At 41.1% G+C, this 22,191-nt stretch overlaps 1 protein-coding gene across 4 annotated transcripts in view; it reads left to right on the top strand.

Moving 5' to 3' along the window:
• Positions 1-366: 366 nt before the first annotated feature.
• Positions 367-22,191, top strand: part of sulf2a (sulfatase 2a) — a 40,865-nt gene continuing 19,040 nt past the window's right edge. For 2 of the 4 annotated variants that reach the window (XM_055221837.1, XM_055221836.1), the window contains exons 1-2: positions 373-495; positions 8,520-8,585. The gene's annotated coding sequence lies outside the window, so the exon portion shown is untranslated. Of the gene's footprint in view, positions 496-8,519; positions 8,586-22,191 lie in introns of all 4 variants that reach the window. The other 2 variants (XM_033966727.2, XM_033966729.2) reach the window with 2 other exon arrangements.

The raw sequence follows: 22,191 nt of genomic DNA, 5'->3' as shown, positions 1-22,191 counted from the left end.
GGGTTTCTCCTTTTACCCCCCTCCTCTCTGCCTTTATAAAACTCTGAATATGGGCTCCAACAGATGGTCTGAGCTGCCACACACCCCGGATTCATGAATGAACAAGTGCTAAGAAAAGGTTTAGGGACAAGAAACTGTTAGACATTCAACAAAAAGTAAGTACTCTTAAAAACTACACTTGGGAAACCACAGGGGGGATATCAGAGAAGATGAAAAAATACATTTAAGAAAAGAGGAAAATGAGAAAGAATGCAAAGAGGGTAAAATTGAATTGTAGATGGAGTGAGCTTTCTCCTCCCCCAGTCCCTCCCTCTTTTATTTATCTCCTGCGAAGCCACGCCTCCCCCCTTTCACTTGTCACTGCATCTATAACTGTGAGCTGTCTGCACTTGGAGTGTGGGGGGCCAGACCAGCTCCTCACTCTGCCTGCACAGGGGGAGCGCACAGCAGAACGGACCGGAGCAGAGCAAATGGTACCGGACTGATCCAAAACAGGTGTGTACACGTCTGTGCGTGTGTGCTGGCTCACTCCGGACTGACTGACACAGGGCAGCGTGTGTTCTTCTCTCGTGCCACGGCTTGTTTCAGCCACAGGACTTGCTTTCAGAGCTCTATATGGAGAATGCACAGTGCTGGAGCAGAGCTTTGCCCTAGTTTACACTTGAATGCTCCGATCCGTTCTGTTCGCCTCTGAGATTTATGCATGGAGTCGCTAACAGCTCTGCTCATCAGCATAGGAGATAGAGGAGAGTCATTTCCTTCAGCGGATGCACCGGGCTCTTTTTGTATCGGGCTTTAAATAGAAGAGTGGACAGGGGCTGCTGTTGGTCTTTTGAAACTGCTGTGTAGTTTTTGCTGTTTCCACTTTAATTAAATGTCAGTGTTTGGGGTTTCTTTGTACTTTCCCTCATGTTATAAAAAGAGAGCCATGTTTGGAGTATGTGAAAAACACTGTGAGCTAAAACCAGTCCTGTTTCCACTGTTCTTTGAGCTTGTTAAACCCTGTTTGTGATTAGTGTCCCCCTGTCACTGTCCACACAGCATTAAACTATGGGACAGTTATTGTTTAGCTTTAGCTTTGATTCTAATCCTGACTGATGCAGAGCTTTGTGTCGCGTTTCAACCATTTTGAGACCACTTTTATAAAAGCGTAAACTGTTAAAACACTGGTGAAAGTGTCTAACTGAATATCGAGCAGTCATCATTTCAACAGTTGCTGTGGCGAAACTCCTCGAGAAGTTTTAGGTTGAGCTTCAGTGTCAGTGTCTCTGTGGTGGGCCCTGGTGAATGTACTCACTGTCCGTGTTTTGTCAATATCTTCATGGCTCAAAAGACTGTATCATCATCAAATGGTGGCAGTTAAGAGCAGTGCAGCGCAGGGTTTACTGACCTAAAGGCTGAAATATTTATTAGAGAGGCAGCTCAACACCAAACGCTGTTTGTAGTGATATGGATTGGATGAACAGATGCAGGGATGGAGGGATGAACTGCAGAAGTAGAGAAGCTTTAGAGATCTGTTCTTTAAGCATTCATTATTTATCAGTATGCTCTCTGCCATAGAAGCTCTAACCCCCCCATCAACTGGCCTCTTTTCTCACTGAAGAGGCAGTGAAGTGGGAGACTCTCCTGCCTCATCTACCTGTCAGCCACTCCCTAGACCCAAAGACTGCAGCCACATGCTCCGCCCATACAAAGTAGTTTAGATTAGATTTATTGTAGATTAGTTGTAATTTACCCTGCAATGGAACAATTTTACTGTCCAATTTCACTGCAAACTGCATAGATGGATTATGGGTAATGAAAGACCATTTTTATTTTCACTGGTTCCTTTTTTTTATTAGCTATTCTATCCCTATTGCCACAGACAAATTAGTGCCACACACCACATCACATGCAGTCACAGGCAGTGATGACCTTGGGACCTGTTGATGTTGTTCGCGGTGTCTGTGTGGTGAATACATAAGAGGCCATGAGGGTCGTCAGGGAAACGGGCGCTACATGGTCTTTGTGACAATGGTTGGAAAATGTGCAGGAGGGCTGGCGGTGCACTTGAAGGGAGGCACCAGCATGAATATGTATTGTATGCTAATGTTTTGATGAAAGCAGAGGACATGTTTCCTCATTGCTCTCTCAGGAGGAAGTGCTATCGACAATGCCATTGTCTACACAGCCACATCCCTGGCCGCAGGGACAGTGGTGACAGGTGGCAGATATCGCTGACGGGAGCCAAGGTGACTCTGCTCCGTGCTCTCTGTGGACCTCGGGCTGCTACTTTTACCATCGTCTTGACCTTTTGTGGTCAGGAACAGGGAGGCATGGCCCGAGTGTTCACTCAATTATCAGTTTATTGCAGATGTCTGACTGTCTGGGCTGCAGCCCTCACAATGAAATGCCCAGCTGATGTTATGATAATTCTAGCAAGTAATTTAATACAGTGCCGGTTGAAATTGGATGAATTTGATGCTTCAGCTTATCTGAGCTATAGGATGGAACAGTAGAGCAAAAATGAAAAGCAGAACATTTTAATGATATCTAAAAATAGTGTTATAACATGTTGTTACTTTGAGAACATTACATCCATTAAAATGCACCTTTGGGAAGTCTCTTGCTATAAAATATATTACACTTTTATAGAGCATGTTGTTCTGAATGAGGCTAGTCCATAATTAACAACGTCTGCACTGATGTAAATGTCATTTCAGGTAAGAAACATGAACGAAAAACAATTTGCTGAAACGGTATGTGATAGCCACATATTTTCAGCTTCTTGAGTGTGAGTGCCGGTTACCAGGTCATCAGTGTTTAAACGTGGAGGCGGCTCTCAGACCGTCAGTGTGCTGCGGGGCCGATATGAGGAGAAGCACTGCTGAGAGCATGAGTGTGGGTGTTGTATCTGAAAGTACCATATCCAGCCGTGCGCCCATGTGATTTTTCAGCTCCGGACAGCCTCTGCACTGCTGTGTGAGTGCAATCAGATTTCAATCTTGCCTCTATATGGCCAAGCTGCTGCGGTAGAGGTGCCCCACGGGGAAATGTAATTATACCCTGCTGGCCACAGTCTACGGGCTTCACTGGCCATATCTGTCTGTGGAGAGGCTGCGGCTGGAGAGCCCTTCTCACTCGCTCTCACCAAAGCCCCGCTATGAAATGCTGTGTTAAGTCCATGCGGCACTTTCCCCCTAATCAGCTTTTAGATCCAGCACAATTGGTGGCCTTTTGCTATAGTTTTGTTACACTTGTGAATTATTTATGACTGAATTTAAGGCGCTGTACCTGATTTTCACGTCTTAAAAATGTAAAAAACTGAACTAGATCATTTTAATTGGTTTGCAGTCAAAGTTCTTCTTCACTTACTTTATGCATTTCAAGCATCCAAATTATTCACTGCTCTGAGTTTATACTTACTATACTTTTCACAACACTGAGACCAACGCTAACAACCACTAGCATGCTAACATACACTTCCTGGTTATCAGACAATGAAATGCTTTCTTATTACATTCAGACAGGACACAGCTGACTTATTTTCCCCAGAAGAGCTGCTAATATCTGCACTGGGGAAAGACGTTTTTGCTGAAATACATGGGAAAAGACATTTTTGCCATCGCGGGGAAATAATTGGTGAAGGGCCTTTAACTGCAGTGATCAAGAGCTGGACATTTTGGACTATCGCCATCTTTTGACTTGTACCATAAATTTGATCTTTCCTTTATATAATCTTGCCACTACAACTTGTGTTTTCATCATTAATCGTTTTTATTTCTAAATACTTCTCTCCTTCACAACATTCATCTCACCTAAGTTCATGCCCATGCGGTGTCCATTAGGGCGGACAAAACAAACAAACACCTGCTCACTTGCTTGAATTTAGGCAAACAATCGATGCAAGCACTCAGATAACAGCACCCTGAGTATCCCATTCATGTTACAGTTAAATGAATACAGGATGACGTGCAGATGGATGTGACCTGGCATGACCGGAAACGGCAAACCAGCTCAGTTTACTTATTTATGTTGCATTTATCTAATATATAACAATAAAAAGGACACAGAGGAACCTGATGAATACATAAATTAAACATTTTAGCTGTGCATTTCTTTAAAAAGTACATTTACGCACCTTAAAAGAAGTCATTGAATTCAAACATGGATAAAAATTCAATGAAACATCCAACAATTGAAAGATTATCAAACATTACCCTGAAATATCAAACATGTCCTTAAACTCTTTTTAAATGACGTTTCTGATCTGCATCACGAGCCGAATGTGAAAATTGGCTGCACACTTTACAGCTTCTGTCTCGTAAAAACTCAGCTCTTGATGTGACACAATTTGGATCATGTAAATTGCGATTTTGACGAGTATTGTATCTATGAATCTCTGCATAAGTTTTGAAATAAAATGTGAAATGTAATGAATTATGACTTAAAGCTATTGAATTTGTAGCAGGTTACATGACTCCAAAAGGTTTGACTATAAGGGGTTTTGAAATAAATACATAACATAAGTGAATATACTGAAAATGGGATTACGCTTTATTTTCAATGATAGTAGTACTAAATATCTGATTTCATGTTGTTTAAATCCATAATATAGAATTATTTACAGTGATTTGGTGTAATTTATGTATTATTTTGATGTCTTCAGAGGCGGTGTTGCTAATTTCAGTTTTATTTTATTATTAAATACATAAAAGGTGCATGTAGGAACTAGAAAAATACAGTAGAAAATACCGGTATTCACCATATATTGATTTAGTATTATAAATGTACTGGATCTAAACTGGAACATTATGTTAGCAGTCAAAATTCTGAGTGAAAGGTTTCTGCTGAAATCCAACGCCACTCAACTTGCTGCTGCTTATTCACGCCATTATTCTTGTCCCATTTTCATTTTCCTGATCAGCCACACTTGGACTCAACCTTAATCTTCCATTTTGTTTTGTTCGTCTTCCTCTCTCTCTCTCTCGCTCTCTCTCTCTCTCTCGCTCTTTCTCTGCCCATGTGTTTAACTTGGTCACAACTTCAGCCCCTCTCTCCTCTTAAACCCGCCCCTCCTGCATGCCTCTCCCTCGGGCTGTAGTTGCCATTGTGTTGCCTAATAAGGTTTATGGAATTACAGATCTCTGAAATTGGATTTTCTCACTCCACCAATGCACTGGGATTATGGCTTTAAGGCTGGCTGCATCAGGGCACCATTGACCTGTGACTGAACTGCATTTTTGTGCTCGGACCTGAAGGTGGTCAGATGAAGAGATCGCTGCAGGGAAGGGTGGACGGAGAGAGGCGGGCGGCTCAACCATGTAACTGTCTCGTCACCTGGCACCCCGCTGTCTCCCAGAGTCTGCATTTCAATCCCTCTCATTTCATCCACTCACAGTCATCTCTTTCACTCCTCGCTAGTTTAACTTTATTTGATCTGATTCTAATTGAGCCAATCTTTGATCTCGCCACCTGACATGGCTGACACGCAATCTTACCCAGCGAAGTAGCTCAATTGGCTCTAATCCTTAAAACCTGGCCTCCAGCTAACTGTGAAGCAATTGATTCAGAGTGATGTTGAGGGATTGAAGTGTCTTTCCTCCTGTCTAACATGTGCAACACCTAAGCAAATCTTTATTTCTCCAACATCAGCCATCAACATAATTACCACTGACAGCGCTAGTTTACACAACCATTTTCAGAAAATACTTTATACTAGATACACATTTTGATGCCACAAAGATAATTAAAATGCATTTTTTATAATAGAGCGCCATTTTCAACACAAAATAATGGAAGTTCCTTAAATACTACTGTGGATTAGTTCTGCTATAGATAAAAAAGATCAAATTTTTAACCTGTATTTTACTATCAATACTTCGTCGTAGCCTTTTTAACAGTCATAGTCAACCCTCAAAATGCATAAATTAATGTTCCAGAGTGATAAACCTGTTTAAACTATAATGATTAGCTTGTTGGGCTAAATCTTGATGTATGTATTCTACCCATCGAGTAAGACTGCGCTTTGAAAAGTAGGCAATAAGACAGGATTCATTTGGATAGTTCAGTCCGTAGTGGTACGTTAGTGAACTCTTAATTGGGGCACTGGCTGAGCTGGGGGTGAGGGATCAATAGGGGGAGTTCCAGCTCACTGAAATCAATCAGCCTCCTGCAGCAGCACAGAGCACAGGGCTCCGTTGGTTCACCCTCTCGGTCAAACGTGATCAGGGTGAGTATAGGCCCTGAACACCTCATCGCAGTCACGTGGTCCGGACTCACTTCACTGCCTTTATTTATGAACACGGACATCTCATCTGGACTCTGCTTGCACGCTTGAAAACACTGCAATTTCTGTGTGGCTCCACTAGGAAACAGTGATTATGGTAACTAATAAAACATGATTCATTAACAGAGACAGCGTATTGGCGTGGTTGGTTAAATGAGCCTTTTCACCTCCTCTGCCTCGCCCTTGTTGCCGTTTTGCCTGGGTAATAGCCATCTTTGTGGCCTGTCAGGTTTTGATGTAGGCTCCTCGTATCCACATCAAGGACAGGGCCAGGTGTGTTGTTTTCCCTCAGTTGTCACGCTCATCACCGTGACTTGTCATCCAAAAGCCAGTTTCCATCTCAACCCGTTCTCCTTTACTATGTTATATTAAATCTGTCACTCTTTTATTTTTGCCAGATAAGGCCAAAATAAATCACTTTTGCCATTTGCAGCCCGCGGCTTCTGTTGAACGTACACGGATGTCACTGTGGCCAAACAAAGACCCGTCTAAATAAATGATATTACAGGCGTTTTGTGCTGTCGCGGCGCAGCTGAGTGTGGCTTCCTACGCTTGTCTCTGTCCTTCATCTGTCGGCGCAGTTGTTTTAAGCTGTTTTAAGAAATATGCCTTCCAGTGGGATATACAGACTGACCGGCCGAGGGGCAGATGGACAGGCGCAGGTGCAGGTCCAGATTTCGACTGTCTTTGATGCCTGGGAGTGGCTCCGAGGGCTCGCTGTAAGGCACACAGAAGCTGGGGTCAGGGGCGTGCATCAGATGGCAGATTTATGGGGAGGCTGCTGCATATTCTTAGCCTATCAGAGACCAGTGGAAACGGCTGTCTTGAAATTATAGCCCTTGGAATGAACTAAATAATTAAATGGCAACCATGCAATTAACAGTAACCATGGCAATTATTATTTTTATGACCACTGAGGACATATGGGTCTTAGCAAACTTCCATGTTGATGCTTGTGGATGTTTGCATGTTAGTGAGCCCCATTATTACTATTACGAAAATGTTTTTAAGAGAAGGGTCTGTCTTGATCTGTAGGAAAAAATTTACTGGATAAAAAGTATTGAACGGCAAGTGAGATTTAACATGAAACGTAGACTCCAATATATTACTTCTATTAGCAATGGCTCAAACGTTATGTTGATAGGCGTTATAAAGATGGGTTATTAAGCAAAATCCATGTTTTTTATACTCATTATGTCATAACATTGTTCCAAAAAAGGATTTAAATGTCATCCATGCATGTTTCAGTAATCCACCGATCTCTCCTAGGCCCTGTTTCAACCCTCCTTATGATTAGCTGTAAGATCCTGTCCAATACTCCGCCCATAAGCCTACATCATCCATGCTCCCACACGACAATTCTCCATAAATATACCAAAACATGATACAAATCTCTGCACAATACCTGATGCGATGTGCAGTGATTTCATTAACAGGATGCACAGTGATTATGTTGTAAAGGAGGAGTGGAGCACAAACAAAGGGGAGACTGAAGGGAGAGTGTAAAAAAAACAAAAGTGCAGCTTATAAAACATGTTAATATGTTGTTTTCCATGAATATAGGATTTTCGAAACAGTAAAAGGTAACATGGTAATCTGAATGGTGTGTGTTAGCAGCAGAAAATACCCGCTTGTTAATTATGGTCAGTTTTAAATCAAAATTGTATTATTGTTTTTCTGTAGGCAACATTCTGAAATCTACATCGAAACAAATTCTTGGATTAAGTAACTTCAGTCTTTCAAATGTCAAATTAAAGTAGTTTTTAGAAAAATATCTATGACGTGCAATAATATAATTGGACTAATCATAATGAAGACACCTCATCTAAAACAATACAAAATATATTCCTTCGTCTTCTCTAAATAGGGCAGAAAATAACATTGCAAACAAAAACACATTACCACTGTCTCTAAAATATCCTGAAGGCTGGAAGATAATTGTTCAAAATTAGAGCACTTTGTACTCGTTTTTCAGGCTCATGTCAGAATGCCCTGGATTTATTGCGTCCCTCCTTTTACCCAATTAGTCAAATACGTTTACACTTTGAGCTGACAGTCTGCGCTCTTATCTGCCGTTTTATGCAGCTCTGTAGAGGACAATTGTTTTTATCTTTTCTGACAGACCTTAAGATTTGGCCAAACTCACACTGAATATTAAAAGGTGCTAGAAGCTCGCCGTGTTCTGTTTGTGTTGTGTTGGATGATATTACAAATGTTCCAAGCACTTGCCCATTATGGACTGTTTTTGCAGAACCTGGCAGTGGGAGGTTGCTTTCTGTACCAGAGAACACAACACACGGCTTGTATATTGAGCAAGGTAAGACTATTCACTTCAGATGCTAAAGTCATCACACCCTGCAGTTTTATAAAAGCTTTCATTTTTGCCCATCGCATTTTTTTGTTGCATTTTGGTTGTTTATAGAGTTATTTATGGGGTGTAGTTGTATGTCTGATCACAATGCCAGGCAGTGTGTATGGTAAATCTATTTTAGCCCTAGCTGGGTATCATTACCATGTTCTTTGCAGAAATAAACAGGCTGTGATTATTGTTCCCGTTACCATGGATTCGACACAGCTCAGAGGAAACAAACAGCGCAGTGGGCTACTATTAACGTCATCTCTTTATTTACCGTAAGAGAAGAGTTTGTCACCTTCTGAGGCGATGCAGAAAATCAACACTCCTCACTGCATCTGCCAGTTCATAATTAATATTTTTCTTCAGTCTAAAAGAGAGTGCTTTTTTTATTGTCTCCACTGAGCGGGAATTTGTGATCAAAGACTGGCGTTGGTGTTGCTCCTGTTTGGTGGCCACTGCAGATGCCCCATCAGCGCTACGTATGTTAATTAAGAATAAAGAGAGGAGAGTGAAATGAATGCAGCATGAGGCTGGGGATGAAGTGAGGCTGAAAAGACTGTAGAATTAATAAGCATGTTACAAAGACTCACTGTTATTTAATGAAAACCTCATGGAGCTCCAGCTCCCACTCTCTTTAAACAAGCACCTATAAAGCTGCTACTGTAAACAAGGAGTTTGACAGTTTCAAAAATAGACTTATTCTAACAGAAACCTTTCAGAGAGTTGGCCACACACATTGTTTGTCAGTTGAGTTTGGCTGTGATTGCCAGGATGTTGCAAAGATCAGAGCCATTTGTGTGAACAGTTGGGTAGCAGCAGATAAACAGCACTACAGCACATGTGGGCTTGTAATGTGCACAGCTGTGTGCCGCTCATGCGTTATCACCTACAAACACACCATTATGTACAACTGTAATCAGCTCCCTCTTTGATTAACAAGCATTCTGTCACTCACAGTGCCTGATATAATGGGACTAGTTTATGACTAGTGTGAAAAAACTGCTTAGTACAGACCTTTTTCTGACAGATGGTTTGAGTGAGTCGAACTTTGATTTTCCATCTTGTCTGTGTGACATAAGCAGGAGCAGGCAGGTGAGTGATGTGCCTTTGGTAAGCGATTCTGTTTGAGGCCTCATCTCCACTTCAAACCGCAGCGGGAGGACAGTGCTCACCTCTCTTTCCTCTTTCCTCTCCACACTGCCTTCAGGGCCGGTGGGTGCGCACAATAACACCACACCAGTTTTAGAGCAACTCTTTTAAGGTACAGTTCATCATTTCAGTCCTGTACTCTCATGCCACTGTCCCTTCTGTGCAGCACACACTTGGCAGGAACTCAAACTGGTCATATTCTTCTCATTTTCTTTTTCTGCCAGTTGTGTAAGGTTCTTTTGATGTCTTTGACTAAGCCACAAAGGGGCATATTTTCCTTCAACCATGTGGTGGATGAGCCTGTTGTTGGCAGTACTTTCTGCTGGACCCGCGCTTACATCCAGTTCTTCCCTGGGCTATGTGATGCACATTCTATGCTTGTGGGAGCATTTTCCTGACCCTTATTTTCCACATCAGCAAGATGGAAACTGCCAGATTGCCTTGCTGCACGACTTGCACTCAGCCCACTGATTAAAAGTCAAATATTAAAGTACTCTGTTGTGAGCTTGGGCTAATTGATTCTTTCCACCGGGTGCACACAGAATAGGCTGACAGCAGGCAATACTAGGCTTTGTCAACATCGGGCAGGCTGCCTCATGCCCAGGACAGCACCCCAAAAAGCCCCCGGTAACAGTGCCAGCCATACACAGCAGCATCTATGTTGTAATGACAACACTTCATTCTCACTGTGTATCATCTGTCATAGCTAGGCTCGGATGTCTGCTCTAATATTTGCAAAAACCCGCAAAAATGTGGTGTATTTCTTATTGAAGAGAAAAATATGTCCTCTTGCATAACCACTCAGAAAACCAAAGCTATCCAGCGCGATGGTGCTGAAAAGAGACTTCAGATGAATGCCACAAATGGCCCTCGTCTGCAATGACTGGCTCTCCTGCCGTTAACATAATTGCTGTAATAGCTTTTAATCATAGGCACATTTAACTAGAAGCTTACCCAACACGGGATGACAGTGAGGACATCATCATGACCACACAATGGGAAAATGAGGACAGCTGCCGGAGATCCATGTCAAAACACCTCATTGTTTACTGACAGTCAACCGAAAAGAAGAAAAATAACACTGATTCCTTCGTGCCTAGACACACACAACCGATGCTCGTTTTCTAATATGCCCTTGAATAGGTTTACCTCTTATTTATTTATAAAGCTTTTTCAGCTGACACAAATGAAAGGCTTTGATATTTATTAATGTGCCGACATTCATCCATTTTTCTTTTCTCATGAATCTGCTTGACCTTTTCACACAGAGCAATCCCATGTAAAAGGTTACCGAATCCCTCATCCTTAAAAAGCGACGCCTCCACCCTGTCCCATCAGAAGCTTTACAGCCCATCTGCACTGACAGGAAGGTGAGGTCAGAGAGCTGTCCACTGTCCCACTAATTGCTCTACAGTGAAATAGTTACGAGTCAGTGCTTTGACACAGCACTAATGACAACATAAGGGTGATGAACTTGAGCGGGCTAATTCATGCTTTATTCAAAACAAGGGCAGAAAGCAGGTGTGAGGACCGTGTCAGCGGGCGTGTGCGTGTGACATTTTGGAACGAACAAAATTGGATAACAAGATCATTTAAGCCTCGGGAGGGAAATTTAGGTACAGAACTAAAAGCGACAGCAGATGCAACATAGAAAAACCAACACCAAATATTGTAGCCTGAAGGTTAAACATTCACAAGGAAATAATGAGATTTGACTCGCACTTCCATTATATTGAATAACAAACATCTGTATACATTATAATATTTGCCACATATTTTTAGCATGGAGATGTCAACTTAAAACTGATCTCACTGTGAAGATGGTGAAATATGCTGTAGGGATATGCTGGATGTGCTGCTCTCTTATCATTATCTTTATATCATATTGCATCAAATCGTATTATCATTGTATCGTGTTGCGTCAAATCGTTCAATGCAACTCGCACAATACACATGTCACTACTCCAGTGCGTTAGTCGTGTCACAGTTTTACAGATAAAACCGTAACTGCTATATTTCAAGAGAGAAGAGGGAGTGTAGTTGAATATAATGTTATATTTGTAAAGGTTACGCAAATAATGGAAGAAATATTTGCTTTTGTTCTCAGACGTTATGAAATTGATCAATATTGTGACCCATATATCGAGGTATTCTTATATTGTACTGGCACTCTCAAAACATTTTATATTTTCTAATTGGCTCCCAGCTCCACTTTTTCTAATTTGCTGTAAATAACAGGTGCACTGCTGGAGGATAAATGTCCATAATCTCTGCTGTATTTGGCCATCATATTTTCACATTTCACTGTGACCATTGGGCTGCAGCCTCCTGACAGCCAGGAGACTAAAGGCCAGTGAAAGTAATCACAATGTCCTCACTCCTGAGCACTGAGCGGAGGTTTCAATTTGGGCTCCATCTTGTTACTCTGTTGCTGTAAATCCCGGGAGGTGTGGGCGTGGTGTGGGGGTCTGAAGGCTGAGGCTGAAGGAGGAGGAGGTCAGGAGCAACAACAAGCCAAAAAGAATGAAGTGGACAGCTGGCCGCCTCGCTGACAGGAGCCTAATGGAGGTCTAATAGGACAGAGGAGGGTCCCGGGGATGACTGCTCTGACCTTGACAGGGCCATAGTTTATATGAAGTGCTTAGGTGAAGATGCTACGTGTGTATGTAGACCGCCATACTCACGGTCCGCTTACAGTGCCACTTTTTAAACAGTCTTTCTCTTTCTTTTCTACTAGATTAAAAGAACACAATAAAACCCATTTATAATAATATACATGCTGATATAGCCCAAATGATCATATGTTTTTGTGCATGATGATAAGTTGTGGATCTTTTGTTTAGTGAAATTGATATTTTATATTATCACGAAGGAACCTCAGCTCTGACTCAGGATAGAGATGATGTTTATGTCTGCAAGAGGTGCGGATTTGGCAGAATGCATTTGTTAAGAGTAGCTTCAATAACAGTTTGACTATAATATTGTAAATCATACTGTTAGACAAAGGGTAGTATTTTGCAAATGAGTTTTGTAGATATTCCTAGCCTACCCTTTCTTGGACTAGATGATATGTAGTATTAATTAGGGCTGGTAACAGCAGTTAAACTACAGGGAATGTTATAATTATAGAGCAACTTGTGGCTATTGTGGTGTTAACGTGAGAAACTATATATCAGAATCAGAATCAGAATCACTTTTATTGATCCCCGAAGGGAAATTCTCTTAGTTACAAGATGCCACAACCACGGGATAGAATTTAAGAATAAGAATAAAAAGTCATTTAAATAATAAAATTTGTGCAATAAGAATAAAGTGTCATGCAATAAGAATAAAGTGTCAGTGTTAAACAAAATAAATAAATAGATCATCTCACAAAATCACACACTATATAGAGTATTATGTATTTGTTCACTGTGATCGTTTACCAGGAATTGAGCTAGTTTGTATTTTCTGAGATATGTACTTCATATTGATGCACAAACAGCTCAATACCAAGAAGTTTGACAGAATATATAAATCTATTGGGAAACAAATGTGAAATGTGTGTAGTTTCATCAAATCTATTGTTGGCCTGTGGGTGGATGAGTCATGAGGTTTCTGAGTAGGTGTGGGCTAAAGAAATGGTTTTCTTACTGTTTTGTGTTACTCCAATAACATTTGATGGCCCTGTTTCGGTGAATAAAATTCCTATCTTGTGCATGATAAGACACGTTGCTGTTCAGTTCACACAATACCACCTTTGCACAACCAGTGTGACATTTGCAGAAACAGTGAGTTTCTTTCATCACTTATTGACGTTACACAAATAACACTAGAGGCACAAAGACCTAACCCCCTGTTCAGCAGCAGGTTATATCTGTAAGAAAGCTGTTTGAAATATAGCATGTGTGTTTATCTACTGTAGATGCAAGGCTGCTGTCTCGGTGCTCAGAAGTGATAGATCAGGAGGTCAGGCCTGCAGGGACAGCCAATAAGCATCATGCACTGTAAAGGGAGAGCCGCGACCGCCTGATCAATCTGAGCTCTCATTAAAAGGCTGCCAAGCCCTTTGCAACCCGATACAATATCAATATTGTAGCAGCACACAGGGAGATCCAGAGCTGTTAGGCAAGCCGCTGCCAGCTTAACTGTCATTACTGAGCGGGCAACGTGCCATAGACCCCCTTCACGCGCCACTTAGGCTCCCCCCGTGGTCCCAAACACAGGTCAGGACGGACAGATGGGCTTTCTGGGCAGCTGTCCCGTCGATGCAATGGAGTGAGGGAGATAGACAGCAGCCGAGACCCGAGGAGATGGGCTGACAGTGTGGAGGATGTGGGTCTGTTTGTGGTTTCACCAAAGACCTGTTTGTTTGCAGTGAGTGGCTCCAGCATCTTCTGTTTATTGTGGAGGGAGGAAAATTGCACACTTTCTCATCCTACCCAACCTGTTCTGTCCTGGTTGAATAAATGTACCCAAGAATGCACATATGATGAGACGATTTTATACATTTCTTTCTTTTGTCATCCACTCTTTGCTGTATCTATCAGTGTTTAGACTAACAATAAATTCAGAGCGGATGAGATTTGGTTACTTGTGGGATGTGTCAGGGGGCTGTGAGTGTAAATTACTATAGTATGAGATTTGTTTGTGGCAGATAAACTCTCTAAAGGCCTGCATGTACAGAACATAATCTGAATGATGTTGTTGCTACACTATCCTCTGTGGAAGCCATAGTGGCATGACTTTCATTTGAAACTGAATTCCACATGACTTTCAGCTATCTAAATCCAACGAATGTGCCCTGCCTGATATGCAGACTGAGATTCCTGCTGAGAATCCAAAAGTTACCAAAGCCCCCGTGTTGTCATTTTTGATTTGTGAGGCAGGTTGAATACAAGGCCTCATGTTCAGAGCTCTGAGCGGGATGATGGGGCAGGGATCAGTGTGTGCCTCTCCTAACCCCCATAATCTGCCAACAAAAGGACCTCAAGAAAGCCATCAAGCCAATGTGGGGGGTTAGGATGGCCATTTGAAAAGAAGAAAAGTGGTCATCGTCTCCTCAATCCCGAGGGTATCCTTAACACCAGATGAGAAGGCCACACACCCCCTCCACACCAATCGAGCATCTCTCAGCACACTCTTTAAATAGTCAAGGGCTGTTGTTTATTCGTTGTGCTCAGAATCTTTGCTGTAGTGAGTGATCACAGCGAACAGTAACTTACAGCGCTCTATTGATTTATCTGTACACTGTGTAATTTATAAAGCTGCCGTGGCAGTTGTTTACTGAAAGTTGAAACCAATATTGTCTGTAATCATCATTAAGCCGGGGCTATTAGGGGCAGTCCCTACTGCAAGGGCTAATTTGATGAAGGGAGAGAAAAGGCATGTAATTAAAATGCAACCAATCACAGCTTAAGGGGCTATATGTAATAATTAACTTAAACAGATTCTGAAATAACCTTAAAATATTACTTTGAGAGCAGTAGCTTTAACATTGTGACAACAATCAGAAAACTGAGGGGAACACAGAGGATGTATTTCAATGTAAACCACAAAATAAAAGTTAGTATATTTAATTTATCTGTGTTTATACAGTGAGAGCCCAATGACAGTACTCAGTCTTTATTTTTCATGAGAGCCCTGTTTTATTATATATATATATATATATATATATATATATATATATATATATATATATATATATATATATATATATATATATACACATACACATACACACACACACACACACACCCCCACCCCCACACACACACACACATCCACACACACACACATACACATACCAGATTATTATAGTGCATTAGTGACACCAGTGTATCATTTTGCATGTCCTTGAAATATATAAAATTTTAGGGAAGCAAAATAACCAGAAGCTTGTTTCCCCATTTCAGTCCTAGTGCAGCTAGTTTTTAGATGCAGACAATCATGGGATCTTGTATTGAAAGTTCCTGCATCAAACTTTGACAAGAAAGTGAGATATTCAGGCAGTCTAGTAGTCCCTTATACATTTTATACAGTGATGTTCTCATCTGAGAGACAGCAATGACCAACCGACTGTTTCATAGAGTGAACAGTGGGTTTTAAATTCATCACCTGTTATGAAACAAAGAGCTGAATGAAAGAATATATCTAAAGGTTTCAAAGTAGAGGTTGAAGTCTGTATGTATAGTATATCTCCAAACTCTTGTACAGAAAGGAAGGTTGAAAGGTTGCTGCAGTTTTATAATCGCCTGATCAGCAGAGAGAGCATACAAAACAGCATCATCTGCATATAAATGTATGAAGTGTTCTCTTAAATTACAACCAATCAAATTAATAAATATAGTAAAAAGTAGCAGGCCCAAAATTGAGCCTTGGGGCACTTCTTTGCTTACAGTTAAAACTTGTATTTAATACATTTAATTGCTTAGGTTAATCAGCTATTTACGTTCTGTTTGAAATTACATGTAGCATTGTACAATATACTTCAAGCGCTTCAAGAGGATTTTATGATCTACTGAATCAAAAGCTCTAGTTAAATCAATAAACAATGTTACACAATCTTGTTTGTCATCAACAGCTGTGAAAATATCATTTAAGACTTTTGTGGTTGCACAGTGCTCTTTTCTGAAACCTGATTGATAAAACTTTTTAAAAAATCAGCATTTTTTTTCAAAGAATTGCAACATGATTTACAACTTTTCTAAAACTTTTGCAAGACAAGGTCATTTAGATATTGGCCGGAAATTATTCACATTACTAGTTGTTCCACCTCTTTCTTTCTGTGTTGAACTATGGTTTGTTACAGTTTGTAGTCTATTTTTTTTTTTTCATTTCAGTGCATGTCAGTCTGCAATTTCATTACAAGGATTAATAAAAAAAAATGAGACCAGATCAGGATCATGGAATGCTGATGCCAACCCGAAGAAGTCTTGCTCGTTGAAATGTTTTTGTGGTTTTGTCACCTTTTTCAGACGGATGCACTTTTGTATTTGAACACTGGACAGTCGTTACTAAAATCCACTGGGAAAACACCATTTGCCTTATAATTATGGGGTTTGTTTGTTAAGATAATAATAATAATAATGCCTTACACTTGTAATGCGCTTTACAGGCTTGTCAAAGCCTCTCAAAGCGCTACACTATAGTCATTATTCATTCATTTCCACACTTGGTGATAGTAAGCTACTATTGTAGCCACAGCTGCCCTGGGGCAGACTGACGGAAGCGAGGGTGCCAATCTGCGCCATCGGCCCCTCCGACCACCAGCTATCATTCGAGCACACACCACTTTCATACACTGACATAATCATAAGATTATAATAATCATAAGATTATGTCAATGGGTTTGCCTTTATTTAAATTTCTAGGGTCAGGTCTAGTTGGAATAGAAATCAGTTGTGTGAGAGTTTCGGAAAGTTTTGGACTCTTATTTAAATGAATGCCACTGCGACATTTTTCTTCCAGAATCCACAAAAGGAATTCCTAGAGTTGTTGTAGTTTAATGTCACTAGAGCTGACGTGCACTATCACACTGGATATGTCCACATGATTGGACAGTTCGTCTGTGAACACGGTGTTTATGCGTGATACCTGAGCTCCAGGGTGGCACTCGGTTTCAGCCCATGGGATGGCTGCATGGCGTTTCAGAGACCAACCAATGAGGAGCCAGGGGCAGGTCTTATTCAGTAAATGCTCCATTCCCTTACCAACCAAGACCGAGCTGATTGATGATTAATTACATGTTGTAGCCCTCTTTTCCATGTTTTGTAGCATGTTTATGGGCATGGGAATTACTACGATTTTGTTGTCTTCATGTATTGGGTGCCGCTGTAATACTCAGTGATGATCTAAGAGGGGATGGTAACTCCTAGTGACTTGATAGACGTGGAAACAAGAATGAGTCAAGAATGTTAAATCTATTTGACAGCTCCAATGGCTGCCTGTTGTTAGGACTTGCATGATGATGTGAGCGCTTTTACTGTTTGTAACAAGGGACCAGTTGTGCAAGGGAGTAAAGGAAGCTGGACCATTTGGTGTAGCTGCACCAGGACAATTCCATGTAACACGGCGAACACGGGTAGAGGTTGGCTGACTGCATCTCGGACCAGTAGGAGCACCTGGTTAAACAGAGCCTGGTTGTATAGGGTCTAGTTATTGTTGGTTGTCATGAGCCTGGTTGATGAAGCTCGTTGGATGAGATCTACTGGGCTACATCACGGGTTGCTGGAAGAGCCAAATGCTGATGATTTGTGGGAACTGGAAGGCCATTATTTTTCCTCTTCTTGGCCCTGAAATGACATAAAGCTTTAAGTAATAATACGGGTAGCATTCAATTTCCGTTCTCTGTGAATATATAGAGGGATGTTTGTTGTTAACATGCTGCTAACTGATGGATGTATAGTAGTGAATGTGATGCACTTACAAAGTTGTCCTTGGTGGACCGTCCAGGGTACTTTCGTGAGACTTTTTCTCTCTGTGAGCCAGTTCACAGTACCGAGCTTCAGACAGCATCTTCCACGCCAAGGAACAAGACAAATGTTACAACAGAGATTCTACCTTCTGCCCTCACATCCGCTCCAAATAACCAGATACACGTTACATTTGTGAACAATATTTATAACCACTAGTCTTTGTCTGTCTGATGAACATGACTGAACCCAAACTCTTGTCTGTTTGATGAATGGTCCTGTAGATTGCGTTCCACTCACCTTCTGTCCCAGCATCATATTGGAGTCAGATGAGAGTCGGTGATGTATTGAACAAGTGTGTTTTCTGGATTCCTGGCAAGAATAACTAAACAGTCCTATAGCTCTAAGAGGAACTGTTGTATTGAAATCATATTTGAATGGTTATATAAAGGCTGCAATTATGGATCTTACTTCGCTAATATGATGTTCTGTACATACTAAACATCTAAATATTCTTGCTTATTGTGGAGTCTTATTCTGTAAAGAAATCTGTAGTCTAGACCTCTACAAACATGTTCTAAAATGCATGGGATTCTTACTTTAATGGCTTTTATTACATTGATTTGTGCTTCTGAAAGTTGTGTTAAACAGTGCTATTTATTACTAATCCAGATACATACATCTACCAATCAGTTTGCTAGTTTGAAGGATAAAATACAAAACAAGTACGTAAGTAAACTTTATTGATATAGAGCTTTTTACACATAAAAATCACAATGTGTTTTACCGTATAAACTAATAATTAAACGTAAATTTCACCCTGTCACTCACCCTAGGAAACTGAGACAAAGTTGGAAATTATGACATGTTTCTAAGAACATGTGGCATTGTCCTACATGGGAAAAAATAAGTTTTTCTTAACAACACAAATGAATATAACCAGCTTTTACCAAACAAAGCACCAAAGGGAACCACTGACAAGATTCTATTCATGGGTTTTAGCTCCTTGTTATATGCAATATTTTCACCACTCAAAAGATAAAATATTTAGTTTCATATTGTTAATTCATGAGGCAATTTTGCATCATTCTGAAACTCGTGGATACTCTCAAGCCACTGCTCAGGTTAGTGCAATACCAATGACCACTAATGTGAACATAATGGAGACCTAATTAAACTGTTAAATAAATAGGTTGTTGTTGGGTGAAATACCACTCTTGTGCATATGAGTGCCGCCAGCTAAAGAAGTTTTGCGAGAATGTGGCACAAAAAACAAGCTAACAAGTACAAATAACAGAAAAAAAATATATTTGCTTACTTTTCAATTTATATTTTTATTTAACAGGGGTAGAAAGTAACTAATCACATACTCACAATACTCAATTTACTGTAACTGACTACATTTTTGTTGGTGATTGTACTTTTTTTAGTACATTTTGAAACTTGCACTTGTATTTGTACATGCGTAGCCTACATTTCTAGCATGCATTTGTAATTAGTTACATTTTAAATCATAGTTACTGAGTACTGTAAGTCTGTAAGTCCCTGCTCCTTTATAAACCGACAAACACACATAATAGCACTGCATCTCCTGCTGTGATTGGCTAGAGCTCAGAGAATATGTGGATTGTGGTTTAAAAGAGTGATCTATAATCCTTCTAACATGTACTTGTGTTAACTTTTAAGTGCACATTTGGCAGCAGTATTTGTAATTGATTGCGTTATGCCAAAAATACACTGATTGCGTTATGCCAAAAATACACTGATTGCGTTATGCCAAAAATACACTCAGTCAAAAGTTTGGACACACCTTGGCATTCAATGTTTTGTCTTTGTAGATATATGGACTTATGTAGCAAAGAAAACCATGTTAAATAACTCTAAATATTCAGATTCCCCCCTTTGCTTTGTTGACAGTGCTGCAAACCCTTGGCCTTGTCTCAACCAGATTCATGATGAAGTCTCCTGAAATGGTTTATACTTCACCGCTGTGCCTTGTCGTGGTTCATTAGTGGAATGCCAAGACTGTGCAAAGCTGCGATCAAAGCAAAGGGTGTGTTGTAACGTCTGGGGGATCAAAGATACAGAGTAAGGTTTAACAGAGTTTATTACAAACAAGAGGATGTGAGTGCTGTTGGAGGAGCGGGTAGTAGGAAGCTGGGTCAGAGGCCGAGGTGTTCAAACCAGCCATAGGAAGCTGGGTCTGAGGCGAAGGTGCAAGATGGGTCCAAGAAACAGGATCACGGAGGGTACACCGATGATCTGGCAGCTTGTGTGGGATCCTTGTAGTCCAGAGGTAGAGACTTGATTGTTGATCGGCTGCAGGTGTGTAGTGGGTGGTGCCAGAATCTCCACTCAGCTCCAGGTACAGAGGGGAGGGGGGAAAACGGCACAGAACACACAGACAGACAGACAGACAGGGATTTTTACAGGGTGGCAATTTTGAAGAACTAACCAGCTAAATCTGGATGTTTGGACTTTGTTTTTTCACATTTTTTCTACATTCCACATGTGTTCATTCATAGTTTTGAGGCCTTCAGTGAGAATCTACAATATAAAAAGAGAAACAAATATTAAAGTGGAACTAAACACCAAATCCATGTTTTTTGCTACTGTGCATGTGGTGTTTTAATAGCATTATCTACTGTTCCCAGTACCTTTGGGGCAACTTTAATGCAAACTAAGTATATTTGCAGCTTTATGGTTAAAATCACCAACATTTTCCAGTTTCCAGTAGTTGGTGACATTACATAGCCCTGATTACAGCCAGGTGTTTATAATTACAAACACCTGGCTGCAGGGGCAGAGTTTGAAGTGTGGATACCTGAGACCAATCACACTGTTCCTTATACCTCCAGACCCCTCACTCCTTCCTTGTCGTAATGGCAGGTGCGGACCAAGGAGTGCAGACTCGGGGCAAGTTCACAGTGTTTATTCACAATTTGTGCAGAAATATGAGTCAATAGTTCATTAATCACACACGGGGAGCAGGGAGCGGGAGGCAGACCAGACGGGCGTAGTGCAGAGCGGGGACGGGAAAGCCAGGACCAGAGCGAGGACAGGATCGGGACGAGACCAGGGCAAGCTGAGCAGGAGTAGTCCAGAGAGCGGGGGGCCGGGGCAGGAGACGGGAAGCGAGCCGGAGACCAAGACAAGACAGGAGGCGAAGGGGGCGAGTGTCTGAAGCTCGTCCATCTTAAGCTCCGCACCAGGTGGAGGTGATTGCGCTGATGTGCTCCAGGTGCGCGCAGGAGAAGCCAGCAACTCCGCCCAGCTCCGAACTCCGCCCAGCTCCGGACTCAGGCAGGTGCGTGAGGGGGAGAACACGCAGGCAGATAATGCGTGCCTCATGACACCCCTTTAGTCCTCCAGGTACTGTCCAAGTAATAAGCTCTATTTGAAATGTAGTTGTGGGAGCAGTTTAAGTGTTTAATCACACTTAAAATGAAAAAGTGTGTCCAAACCTTTCCCTGGTAGTGTAACTGTACTTCTACTTGAGTACAAAATACTAGGATCACTCAGATTAAAGCACAAGTGAGCGCTGAAGTTGGGACAGTGACTCAGCTCCGCTCAGCTCACTTGCATAATGGCATTTACAAAGGATAGAGACATCAACCTAGATCAATATTTGCAGTTCTTTGACAGTTGGTTAAGAGCTGAGGCTTGAACTATTAAAGCTTTGTTCACATAGTTTCACCTTTGTATAGTTTGCTTTACCAGATTTTTTACTGTCTTAAAAAACATGAAAACAGAACTATTTAATTTAAACGATTTGCAGTGATTCAAAATTGTGCCTCACTTACCTTACACCTTGAGTTTATAAGGGCATTTTAAAAATTTCAGGGACCAGAGCAGAGTTTTGCCATCACGGTAAAGCTAAAAACTAGCCTGCTAACTGGCCAACTGTAATATGTTCACCTCAAAATGTGTAACGTTAACCTAAACCAATGAAAAGATCAGAAAGAATTGTTTTATAAACTTCAGGGCCTTGAAAAGGAGCCCACTGTGTTGAAATAGACTTGAAA

This window comes from Periophthalmus magnuspinnatus, chromosome 5, assembly GCF_009829125.3.
Source record: "Periophthalmus magnuspinnatus isolate fPerMag1 chromosome 5, fPerMag1.2.pri, whole genome shotgun sequence".
In the NCBI taxonomy this organism is placed as follows: domain Eukaryota; kingdom Metazoa; phylum Chordata; class Actinopteri; order Gobiiformes; family Gobiidae; genus Periophthalmus; species Periophthalmus magnuspinnatus.
Note: the sequence above shows the minus strand (reverse complement) of the source record. Positions and strands in the feature narration are given on the sequence as shown.